The 12,016-nt window shown below is 36.0% G+C and overlaps 1 protein-coding gene across 1 annotated transcript in view; it reads left to right on the top strand.

Annotated features, from left to right (window-relative positions):
• The window catches only part of LOC150104149 (uncharacterized), a 295,320-nt gene that overhangs the window by 123,844 nt on the left and 159,460 nt on the right, over positions 1–12,016 (top strand). The gene's annotated exons all lie outside the window — the stretch shown is intronic.

Here is a 12,016-nt window from a genome sequence, read left to right as displayed (position 1 = left end):
ATGTTAGGTAACTCCTAGAACAGCATCTCATAACCAGATATTAACTTTATATGTATGCTGTTCAATAAGTTATAAGACTATAACTTATTGAAACAGATTACCTTTAATCGTCATCATTTACATGGTCTTTTTCGAAGTAACTACCGTGAGACGCGATGCATTTGTCCCAACATTGCGTCCACTTCTTAAACACATGTGAAAGTCCATTTTTTGAGAGTTCTTTCAAAACTGCCTCTGCAGTTTTTACACATGCTTTGTTGCTTTCGAAATGGCAGCCTCTTAGTGGTTTCTTGAGCTGAGGAAACAGCCAGAAATCGCACGGTGCGAGATCAGGACTGTTTGGAGGGTGTGGTAGGATATCTATGTTGTTCTGCTGCAAAACGTCCACTACACAACCAGCAATATGTGGCCTTGCATTATCGTGGTGCAATAAGAAGCCATTCTTCAGTAATGGACGCTTCCTTTTGACGTGCTGTACCATTGTCCGTAAAACATCCGCGTAGTATGAGCCGTTTACAGTATTCCCAGGTTCTACAGCGTGTTGGTAAACAATGCCTTTGTAGTCAAAAAAATATTATGGTCATAACTTTACTAGCCGATTTTACAGTTTTTGCTTTCTTGGCGGGTAGGCGAAGACGGATGCTTCCATTCACTGCTTTGTTGTTTCATTATAGGGTCATAGTGATACAACCAAGCTTCATCTGCTGTAATGATGCGTTTTAAGAAGTTGTCGCCTTCTTGTTCCAGTCTTTCTTTCCATTCTGTGCACACTTCCACTCGATGCTGCATTTGCTCCGGTGTCAAGAGTTTGGGAATCCATCGGGCGCAAACACGTTTCAGTCCCAAATGTTTAGCCATGATTGAGAACACTTCCCACAGAAATATTCAGGACAACATGCAGCTGGCGTACTGTAATTCTGCGATCCTCCTTGATGATAATCGCTGCTGCTGTGTTGAGCATTGTCTCTGTGATGGACGTTGAAGGTCTTCCCTCACGTTCAAGATCTTCCACATTTTGCCTTCCTTCCTTAAAAGTTTTATGCCGGTGAAAAACACTTGCCCTCGACATTGCTTCATCGTGGATAGCTTCGCGTATGTATCATGTTAAAAGTGTCTGATGCCGATTTTTGCAAACACACAAAATTTAATTGCATAACGCTGTTCCAAGGACGCTTCCATTTCGACGACTGGTCGCGGTTCGTAAGCGCGGCGAAACAAGCTTGCGTTTAGTCACATGACACTCTGGCACATCAGCCCGTATACGCCATCTATCAACCTTTTTTGTTAATACAGACAGCAACATTTCTTTATTCCACAGAAATTAATATTGTGATGAGTGATTTTGTGACAGTAAAATTAGTCTTATTACTTATTGAACAGCCCTCGTAGATATCAAACTGATTCGAATGTGACTGGATTATTAAGAATATAGATTAATTACTATATGCAACAAGCAGAGATATTTTTATTAAAAAAACCTTCTTATCGACATGGATCCAGTATTGAATGCTTATGGAGCTATGGCTGTTTGAATTAAAAATGACAGTACATGGATTTTCTAACTCTTCACTTTTTGTGGTTAAAAAAAAATAAGAATGAGTAGATGCATTAAATTGTTTACAATAGGCTGTAAATCATATGTATGAAAATATAAATTGTTAAAAAAAATTGTGTGTTATGTGTGATTTCATCATCTCAGTTTTTTCTTTCTTTGATGTGTTAGGGTTAGTGGCCTGGTATTGTCATATAATCTGGCATCACATAAACCAGATTATTGCAAAATAAAGTAATTAATCCTGTTGAGATAGTGTGCTTGCCTGTCAAAAGCAGTCTTTGGGAAGAAAAACCTGCTACCTCTGTATGAGTATGGCTAACTCATGTGTAGTTGAAAAGTCATTTTAAAAGTTCCTTTCATCCTAGACACAAGAACCTTGAATCCCACCCATGAAGGAAAAGATGAAAGAAGATGATACATCATCAGTGGTACTTATAGACTTTTAACTTACGCTCTTCCAAGTGTCCTTTCATAAACTTATGAAATAACTTATAAGTTAATTCAAACTTATGAGTTATTTCAAAAGCAGTTGAGATCCCATCTTCCAAAAACTTAATTTTGTCTTGTCAGCATTGGTGTTAGTCCATGGATTTTGCTGAATTTTTCTGAATTTTCTGAAAATAACAAAAAGATGTATATTGAATCATTATCTCTTAAAGTGCCTACTAAATTCATCAGCATATGCTACAACAGGTTTCTGAAAAGTAAGGTAACACATTTTTTTTCTTGAGGATGTTTAATAATACCAGATTGAAATTATACACCAAGAAATAAGTGAACATGCACTACTTCTCCACAAGAGTCTTCAAATTTATTGATGCACTTGTCCCAGTGATAAAATAAATTAAGCATGCCAAGAAATTATATTCTTGGTTTCATCCTGTATCCAAGTAACTTGTGTGAAGTAACCTCACGACTGGGCTACTTGTATATAGAGGTTAATGACTTCACATCAGTTGCCTTAGTATCCCATAATGCACTGCACATATCCTTGTGGACATGTATAATGCTATGCATTATGGGAAGGCCACTACCCTGACTGGTTTCTCTATATATAGAGCTGTAAACTCAGGGTTGGCTCCACTCAGACATAAGCAAAAACTTGTCACTGAGCAGAGTCGCTCATATCTCAGTGTGATGACTACTTCACTGCTAAAGCACATCAGTTGGAGCCAGACCCGCTAGTGATACCAAGGTTGAAGTAATGCTGCAATCATATTTCCATATATAAGTAGTCAAAAGGTGTAATACCTTATTACCTTAATACCTTATAAGTAGAAGGAGGCCTTTAGAAACTGAAGTGCTTCTCCAAAGCACTCTAAGCTCAGCAAGTGCCAGTGACCAGAGGGATCATTTTACTCAGTGACAGGCCCACCCTGCCATGGAGGGGGAAACCCTCAGCAGTGGCACTGCCCAATAGCAGGCTCACCCCCCCCCCCACACACACCACCGAGTAGAGCTGTAAACTCAGGGTTGGCTCCACTCAGACATAAGCAAAAACTTGTCACTGAGCAGAGTCGCTCATATCTCAGTGTGATGACTACTTCACTGCTAAAGCACATCAGTTGGAGCCAGACCCACTAGTGATACCAAGGTTGAAGTAATGCTGCAATCATATTTCCATATATAAGTAGTCAAAAGGTGTAATACCTTATTACTAAAATACTCTGGATTAGAGATAGATGTTGAAAGGTTTTTCACTTGGTTATACTATAAATTAAAGATGCCAAGAAATGATATTCTTGGTTTCATTCTTTATCTGTGTAAGCAAACAAAGTTTGCATGTGAAGTAATTTCACAACCAGGCTGCTTGTAACCAAGTGAAAAAACTTTCAACATCTATCTCTAATCCACAGTATTTTAGTAATAAGGTGGGACACCTTTTGACTACTTGTATGTAGAAATATGACTTCTGTATTACTTCAACCTGAGTATCACCACTTTTGAGCCTGGCTCCCACTGATGAGACCTCAATAAAGGTCAAAATCAGTCTGTGTAGAGGCCCTTTCCATAATATATAGTATTATATGTCTGTTAGGATATATATGTGTTGCATTATGGGATACTAAGGCAATTGATGTAAGGTCATGAAGTTACTTCACATGTAAACTTTGTTTGCTTACAATTGGATAATGGATGAAACCAAGAATATTCTTCATCATCATCATCATCATCAAATTCCTACCATGTACCCTCAAGGGGTGTACAGGATATGATAGTACTACATGAAAAATTTACATCATTACTAACTTCCTATCTACAATTTTCCTCCAAATCAGTCTGTTACTTGTCAAGACTCCAACATTATCAGCTCTTATATTTCTGTTGTCTAAGGCACTTTGTACAGTATCAATCCATCTATATCTTGGTCTTCCTCTGGGTCGTTTTGCTGCCAACCTGGTAGAGAACACTTGTTTTGCTAATCTTTCCTCGCCCATTCTATTTAGGTGACCATACCACCTGAGATTAGCTCTGCTAACGCATTATCCTGGATGCTGACAGTGTCAAGTTTTTTCCTAATATCCTCATTTTTAATATGATATTGCCATTGATGCCATCTGTTCACGCTGCTAATCTTTCTCAGGACTCTCATATCTGCGGTCTCTAGTCTTTGGTCAAGTGTTTTACTTCTGACCCAGCTCTCAGATCCATAAGTTAAAACTGGTTTGAACACTGTCTTGTATACAGCTAATTTAGTGTTCCGACTAATTTCTCTCTTATTCCATATGAATTTATTCAATTGACGTCCTACCATACTAGCTTTGTTTATTCTGTTGTCTATTTCCATATTTAATTTAACATCTTCACTAAAAATCGTGCCTAAGTAGCTGAAATGGTTTACTCATTCCACAGGCTCTCCATTCATAATGCAGTTGACATTTTCAATGATTCTGCCTATTTTTGTTGTCTTTGTCTTTTTATTGCTGACCTTCATACCATATCTATTAACAGTTATTCAATTTAGTCAGGGAATCTTGCAGACTTGCAGCAAATTTATTTAGAAGTATAACATCATCCACATAGAGCAAAGAGCAGACATTAATATCTTCAATTTTTATATCATGTTTAATACCACTCTCCTTCATAATATGATCCATATAGATAATGAATAACAGAGGGGATAATGTACATCCTTGTCTCACACCAGATTTAACATTAAACCATCTTCTTGTACTTCCTTCAATTCTAACTACTGACCTACAACTCAAATAAAGACTAAGTATTGCTTGATATAATGCCTCATTGACACCATATAATCGTAGTGTATTGAATGGCTTCTCTCTTGGCACCTTGTCATATGCCTTTTCCAGATTGACAAAACTTAAATATAGATCTTTGTTATATTCCCATGCTTTCTCTACTATTTGTTGTAAAGTGAATATCTGATCCTGACAGCCTCTATTTGGCCTGAATCTAGGTTGTTCTTTGCCAAGCTTTTCTTCCACAGTTCTTCTCAACTGTTTCTTAAGAATATTCTTGGCATCTTTAATTTATAGTATAACCAAGTGAAAAAACTTTCGACAGTACTGAAGAAGTCTGTGCTCACACCCAGTAACCAACATCACACTGCCTAACGAATATCCTTATCTGTAGTGAAATGTCTTCCAGAAAGGCGTTAGTCACGGACACCTATTTTGGGCCACACTTGCACAGTAGCCACCATCTTGCAATTAAAATTAGCTGTGAGGCAACAGTAATACCACACTGCAATGGTCATTTTTTGTATGGTATTAGCACATCTATCTGTCCACTGTGTCTTATCTCATTCCCTTTCACCATTATTAAGAAAAAAAATATGCTCCCATACTTTTTGGAAACCCCTTATCATACTTTATTTTTTTTCATAGTTGAGAGAACTGTTATCTCTAACACAGCAGATGAATTGTTAACTTCCTGCGAAAAAAAGGTTCCAGAACTAATACAAAGAGCATGGAACTAAAAGGGCACCCTTGCTTGTCTAATTTTTAAATTTTGACTAGGTCTAATAGGAATCCATTGACTAGTATGTGGATAGTTGCATTGACATAAGCTCTTTTAATGACAGAGAGAATGAGCAGCTTTTCGGCCACTCCAGTTTTCTTGAGGATGTCAGACATTATCAAATGCTTGAATTAGATCTAACAAGAGTACTGCTTTTGGTTTCTTTTTTTCATGTTAACTAGATGAAGTAGTTCATATAGCAGAAACAGAAGTTTACTGCTCAGCCTGGAACTCCATATACCCATATATGTGCTTTTGATTATACAGGGTGGCCCATAAGTCACGAAGGGACTTAAACATTTAATAACTTATTTAATATTAATTATTTTGTTATAATTAAATATAGAACTTGGAATTTTTTTTCGTTGGTATGAAAATCATCATATAAATGCCTTCCATTTTTGACTTCACAAAGATGGACCCTTTCTATGTCATGTTCCATGACTGTTAATGTTTCTTGCTGCAGCACCCTAATTTTTGCACGAATGCTATCCTTTAACTGTTTGGTTGTCTAGGACTTATTTGCATACACCTTTGCTTTCAGATAACCCCATAGGAAGAAATTGGGAACTGTCAGATCTGGGGAATGTGATTGCCAATTAATTGTATTTCCAAAACAAAATTGCATGATTTTGGTTCATTCTTGGGTCGTGAACTTTTCCATGATTAAAATTTCCGTAATGTTCCTTCGAATACCTGAAAAAAAATTAAAATGAAAAAAATTAATAACCGGAAAAGTTATTCACATTTTAAACTCCTTCATAATTTATGGACCACCCTGTATATCTCATTCCTACTTTGAGCCATTTGTTGATAATCCAAAAAAAGATCTTGTAGTCAGCATTAGATAGAGAAATAGGTCTCCAGCTGCTGTGATCTTCATTAGGTTTTGGAATTAGGGCGGTATGGCTTGCTACAAATTCACTTGGTATGTGAATTTGTAGCAAGAATTAAATAGTATAATGAGAAAAGAATTAAACAGTATAACTAGAATGGGAAGAATAAAATTCCAGATCTTGTAGTAAAGTTCTATCTCTAGACCATCAGGTCCTAGGAATTTTCTTGTGTGGCACTCTTTATAGGCTGTGGTAGCTTCAGCTACTGTAATGGATCTGTCGAACCTGATTTGGATATGAACAAGAAACCATTAATGTTCCAGGAGTTATAATTTCCCACAATACTGTTGTCTTCAAACAGATTTTAATAGTATAATTAATTTAGTTTAATCCTTTATCCAAGTGTGAGCAAAGTTTGTGCCTGGTACAACACCGGGCAACTCGTTGCAAAGGTGGAGCAAGCTAACATCACTCCTATCTCAGTATCTCCTATAATGCATTATGGGAGATACTGAGATAGGAGTGATGTTAGCTTGCTCTAAACACCCTAACTGATGTTAGGGTGTTTAAGAAAAATAACGTGATGAAAAATGAATTCTCTGTTATGTGGAGGACTAATAGTAAGGCTTGGGTAACCAGGCAGTTTTTTAGAGTGGATCCATGAAGTCTTTGTCCCAAGTGTGAGAAAATAACTTCAGGAAAAAAATTTGCAAATAAAATGCCTTCTTGTGATGAACAATGCTCTTACTCACCCTCCAGACTTGGAGGACTAGTTGGTGGCGGAGTTTGATTTTATCACAGTGATGTTTCTGCTCCCCCTAACTCAACTCCTCTAATCAAGTCCATGGGCTTGATTAGAGAACTTTAAGAAACTCTACACCAAAGCACTGTTTCAAAGGTGTTTTGAAGTGATCTCTGACACAGAATTAACACTCAAAGAATTCTGAAAAAATCACTGAAACATCCTCTATTGCTTAAGTATCCTTGACAAAGCCTGGGTGCAAGTGACTTACAGGACCATAAACTCGGCCTGGAGGAAATAGTAATCAGACTATGTAGCAGAGAGAGACATTGAGGGCTTTGAGACTGAGTATATTGCTGTTGTCGATGATATTGTGTCTTTGGGTAAAAGCATGGGCTTGGAAGTTGGCAATGCTAATGTGGAGGACCACAGAAATGAGCTCACCATGGAAGAACTGGAACACCTTCAGAAGGAGAAACAAAAGACACTGATGGAGGAAATGTCTTCAGAAACAGAGGAAGGAATGGAGGATGTTCCTAGTTCTTTGATCAACGAAATGTGTGCGAAATGGGATGAAGTGTAAAGTTTTGTGGAAAGATATCACCCTGACAAAACTGTAGCAAACTGCATCATAAACCTTTTCAATGACAGTACCATGTCTCACTTCAGAAACATTTTAAAACGCAGGCAAAAACAAATCTCATTGGAGAGGTTTTTAGTGAGACAGAGGATCAGTGCCTCTCAAGCAGAGTCAAGTGGTGCCAAGAGACAGAAAAGAGAAAGAGAAAAAACCCTCAGAACAACAGTTACCCGATGTTTTTATGGAAGGGGGCTCACCATCCTCACTGCCTTCCAATTACCCATCAACTCTCCTCCGTACAGGTAAAGTGAGGTTAAATTTTCCTCTATATTTTATTTATTTATTTATTGTGTTTATTCTTTTTGCATAAGATTGTATGCATTTTCATTGTTTTTGTATACAATTTTATGAAGTACCGTTATAAAGGTTTAAATAAGCAATCATCTGGGGTTTGGGAATGGATTAATCCATTTTACATTAATTCTTATGGGACAATGGTTTCAGTTTACAAACAAATCGGTTTCCGAACAGCCATTGGGAATGAATTACATTTGACAACCGAGGTTCCACTGTAGCTACATTTTCTGGAAGATTCTTCATTTAACTCTACCACTGAATGGAGTATGTAAGTTTATAAACCTTATTACACATTCATGGTATTTCGAGTCTGTTGTCAAGGTACTTGGTCATTCTGTGTTATAGAATGACTAAGTAGGGGAGTGAGAGAATAAGAACCCTATTCCACATCTGTTAGACCTTCAAAGCCCCATTAAAACAGAAGTTGGCATCTATCTGTTGAAGTTTTTATATCTGCAGAAGTATTCATAAATTATTTTAATGGTATGACAACACCAAACCTACTAAATTTTATATATATATATAAAAACGTGTTTATCTACTGGCTTACATTTTGCTGGATTTCAAACCAGCATCTTCAGAGCATATTACGTTTCATTTAACACACGACAATGAGTATATGAAAAATGAAATATCATATGAAAAATGAAATGAAATGAAATATAATATGAAATATCAAATTATAATGGATCAAATTATAAAAGATCCAAAGTCCTAGATTGACATCCTCTAATGTTGTAAAAAAGAAGAATTACATCTATGTAGAAGTTGAACTTAATATAACACTCTCCCAAATTTTTGGCACATTCATGCAACCATACTTGTTCAGGTTCACACTTGTCCATAAAAAAAAACAAGGTTCTACTTGTCCCACACAAGCAAAAAATTTCTCCACTTCTACCTTAGTAGAAGTGGAGGAATTTTTTGAGGCTTTAGAGAAAGCAACTGACACAATGAAAAAAAAAAGAAAAGCTAGTCTGTGTTGAGGATCTAAATAGCAGAGTAGGAAATGATTGTCAGATATACAGAAATATTTTGGAAAAATTTGGAGAAAAGAGTAAAGCTACTAATAATGGCAAATACCTGTTGGATTTCTGCACAGTACAGGGACTGGTTATTACTAACACAATGTTCCAACATAAAAATATGCACAAATTCACATGGAGAGAAGAGGTAAGGAAAGAGAAAAGTCTCATTGACTATATTATTGTTGATAGTGATGTGTACTCACTGGTGCAGGACACTAGTGTATAGAGGATTTGAAATTGAAAGTAATCAGCATTTAGTCTTGAGCAGGATAAAATTGAATTATCTTAAATGTTCTTCTTTTCATATTGAAAAGAAGAACATATAAGAAAGTTTTAAAGCAAATAAAAGTTGAGCAGCTCTCAGATGTAGACTAAAACACACAAAAATTATTCAAGAAAAAACGAAAGAGTTTGAGAATGGAACCAAACATTGGTGATTCATTGGCAAGCTGTAAAGAAAACATTGATTGATTCAGACAGAGAGGCATGTGGTGAGGTTGTCTGCAAGGATAGAAAAATCAGAACTCCATTGTGGACATAGGAAGTTAAAGAGGCAGTGAAGGAAAAAGCTATCAAAAGTTCCTGGTGAATAAGTCAGCTTGTGCTCTTAGAGAATTCAGAGACAAATGTAAGAAAGCAAAGTACATCACTGTAAAACTAGCTAAACAAAAGTCATGGAAAGACTTTTGCATGAACATAGAAAATAAATATCAGGAAGGTGGCAAAATATTCTGGAGGTTGTTAAAAGCTCTCAGAAATGAAGGAAAGAGTGCTGTAAAAGGAATTAGAGATGAAAAAGTTGACATGAAGACTGAAGAAAAAAGAAATCCTTGAAATATGGAGTAATTACTTCAAAAAATTGCTAAATGAAACGTGCAGTGACAGCACAGTGGTAAAAAAACACTGACCAGGCATACAGTCAGGAATACATATCCATACTTGAAGTAGAAAAAAGCCATCAAAGGCTTGAAATGTGGAAAGGCAGCAGGAGTAGATAATATTCGACCAGAAATGCTGAAGTATGGTGGTATAAAAGTCTTACAGTGGCTGCACTGCATAGTTCAGAAAGCCTGGACAGAGGGACGAATTCTAGATTATTGGAGTACAGCTCTCATAGTACCCATATATAAAAAGGGAAATAAAACTGAATGTGAGAATTACAGAGGTATTTCCCTACTGAGTGTTCCTGTCAAGATCTATGCAAGTATACTTGAGAAATGGTTGAGAAGAATTGTGGAAGAAAAGCTTGGTGAAGAACAAGCTGGATTCAGGCCAAATAGAGGGTGTCAGAATCAGATATTCACTTTATGACAAATAGTTGAGAAAGCATGGGAATATAGCAAAGATCTGTATTTAAATTTTGTTGATTTGGAAAAGGCATATGACAAGGTGCCAAGAGAGAAGCTATTCAATATGCTAAAGTTATATGGTGTCAATGGGGCATTATATCAAGCAATACTTAGTCTTTATCTGAGTTTTAAGTCAGCAGTTAGAATTGAAGGATGTACATGAAGATGGTTTAATTTTAAATCTGGTGTCAGACAAGGCTGAGGGATAATGTACAGCATTGAAAATAAATATCAGGAAGGCTCTACATTATCCCTCTGTTATTCATTATCTATATGGATCATATTATGAAGGAAAGAAACCTGATATCAGAATTGGAGATGTTAATCTCAGCTGTTTACTTTATGCATATAATGTTATACTTTTAAATAAATCCAGTACAAGTCAGCAAGATTCCCTGACTAAATTGAATAACTTGTAATGAATTTGGTATGAAAATCAGCAATAACAAGATGAAGACAATAAAAAGAGACAAACATTGAAAATATTAACTACATCGTGAATGGAGAACCTATAGAACAATTAAAACATTTCAGCTACTTATGCACAATTTTTAGTGAAGACACTAAATTAAATATGGAAATAGAAAACAGAATCAACAAAGCCGGTTTGGAAGGAGGTCAAGTGAATAAATATATGTGGAATAAGAGAGAAATTAATCATAACACTAAATTAGCTGTATACAAGACAGGGTTGAAACCAATTTTAACTTATGGATTCTGAGAGCTTGGTTAGAAATAAAACACTTGACCAAAGACTAGAGTCCACAAATATGAGAGTCCTGAGAAAGATTAGGGGTGGGAATAGATTGCATCAATGGAAATATCATGTTAAAAATGAGGATATTAGAAAAGAACTTGATATTGTTAGCATTCAAGAATGTGTTAGCAGAGCTAATCTCAGGTGGTATTGTCACTTAAGCAGAATGGGAGATTTAAGATTAGCAAAACAAGTGTTCTCTACCAGGATGGCAGGAATAAGATTCAGAAGAAGATCAAGATATAGGTGGATTGATACAGTAAAAGTGCTTAGAAGACAGAAATATAAGATCTGATTATATTGGAGTCTTGACATGACAGATTGATTTGGAGGAAAATTGTTGATAGGGAGTTAGTAATGATGTAAGTTGTATTACTCTCATAATGTCCTGTACACCCCTTGAGGGTACATGTAATTTGATGATGATGCTTCCTACAAATGCCCACAGAGGATGCATCACCTAGATAGGACTTTAGGATGGGATCCACGTGTTTTATTTATTGTTGTGTTACAAGTGTTTGTTTGTACTCCCTGATGATGCTTCCTACAAATGCCCACAGAGGATGCATCACCTAGATAGGACTTTAGGATAGGATCCATGTGTTTTATTTATTGTTGTGTTACGAGTGTTTGTTTGTACTCCCTGAAGATTTCTCAGTGACTGAGACAAAATATTAGATGGATTAAAAACTATTTTAATTATTCTAATTAAAATAGTTTTAATTATTCTAATTAAATCTAGTTTTAATTCTAATTAAAAACTATTTTAATTAGAATAATTAAAATAGTTTTTAATCCTTTCTTAGTGCTGTTAATACTCCATTAAACCTT

This window comes from Typopeltis vanoorti, chromosome 8 (genome assembly GCF_054136105.1).
Source record: "Typopeltis vanoorti isolate ZY-2024b chromosome 8, IOZ_Tvanoo_1.0, whole genome shotgun sequence".
Classification (NCBI taxonomy): Eukaryota; Metazoa; Arthropoda; class Arachnida; order Uropygi; family Thelyphonidae; genus Typopeltis; species Typopeltis vanoorti.
Note: the sequence above shows the minus strand (reverse complement) of the source record. Positions and strands in the feature narration are given on the sequence as shown.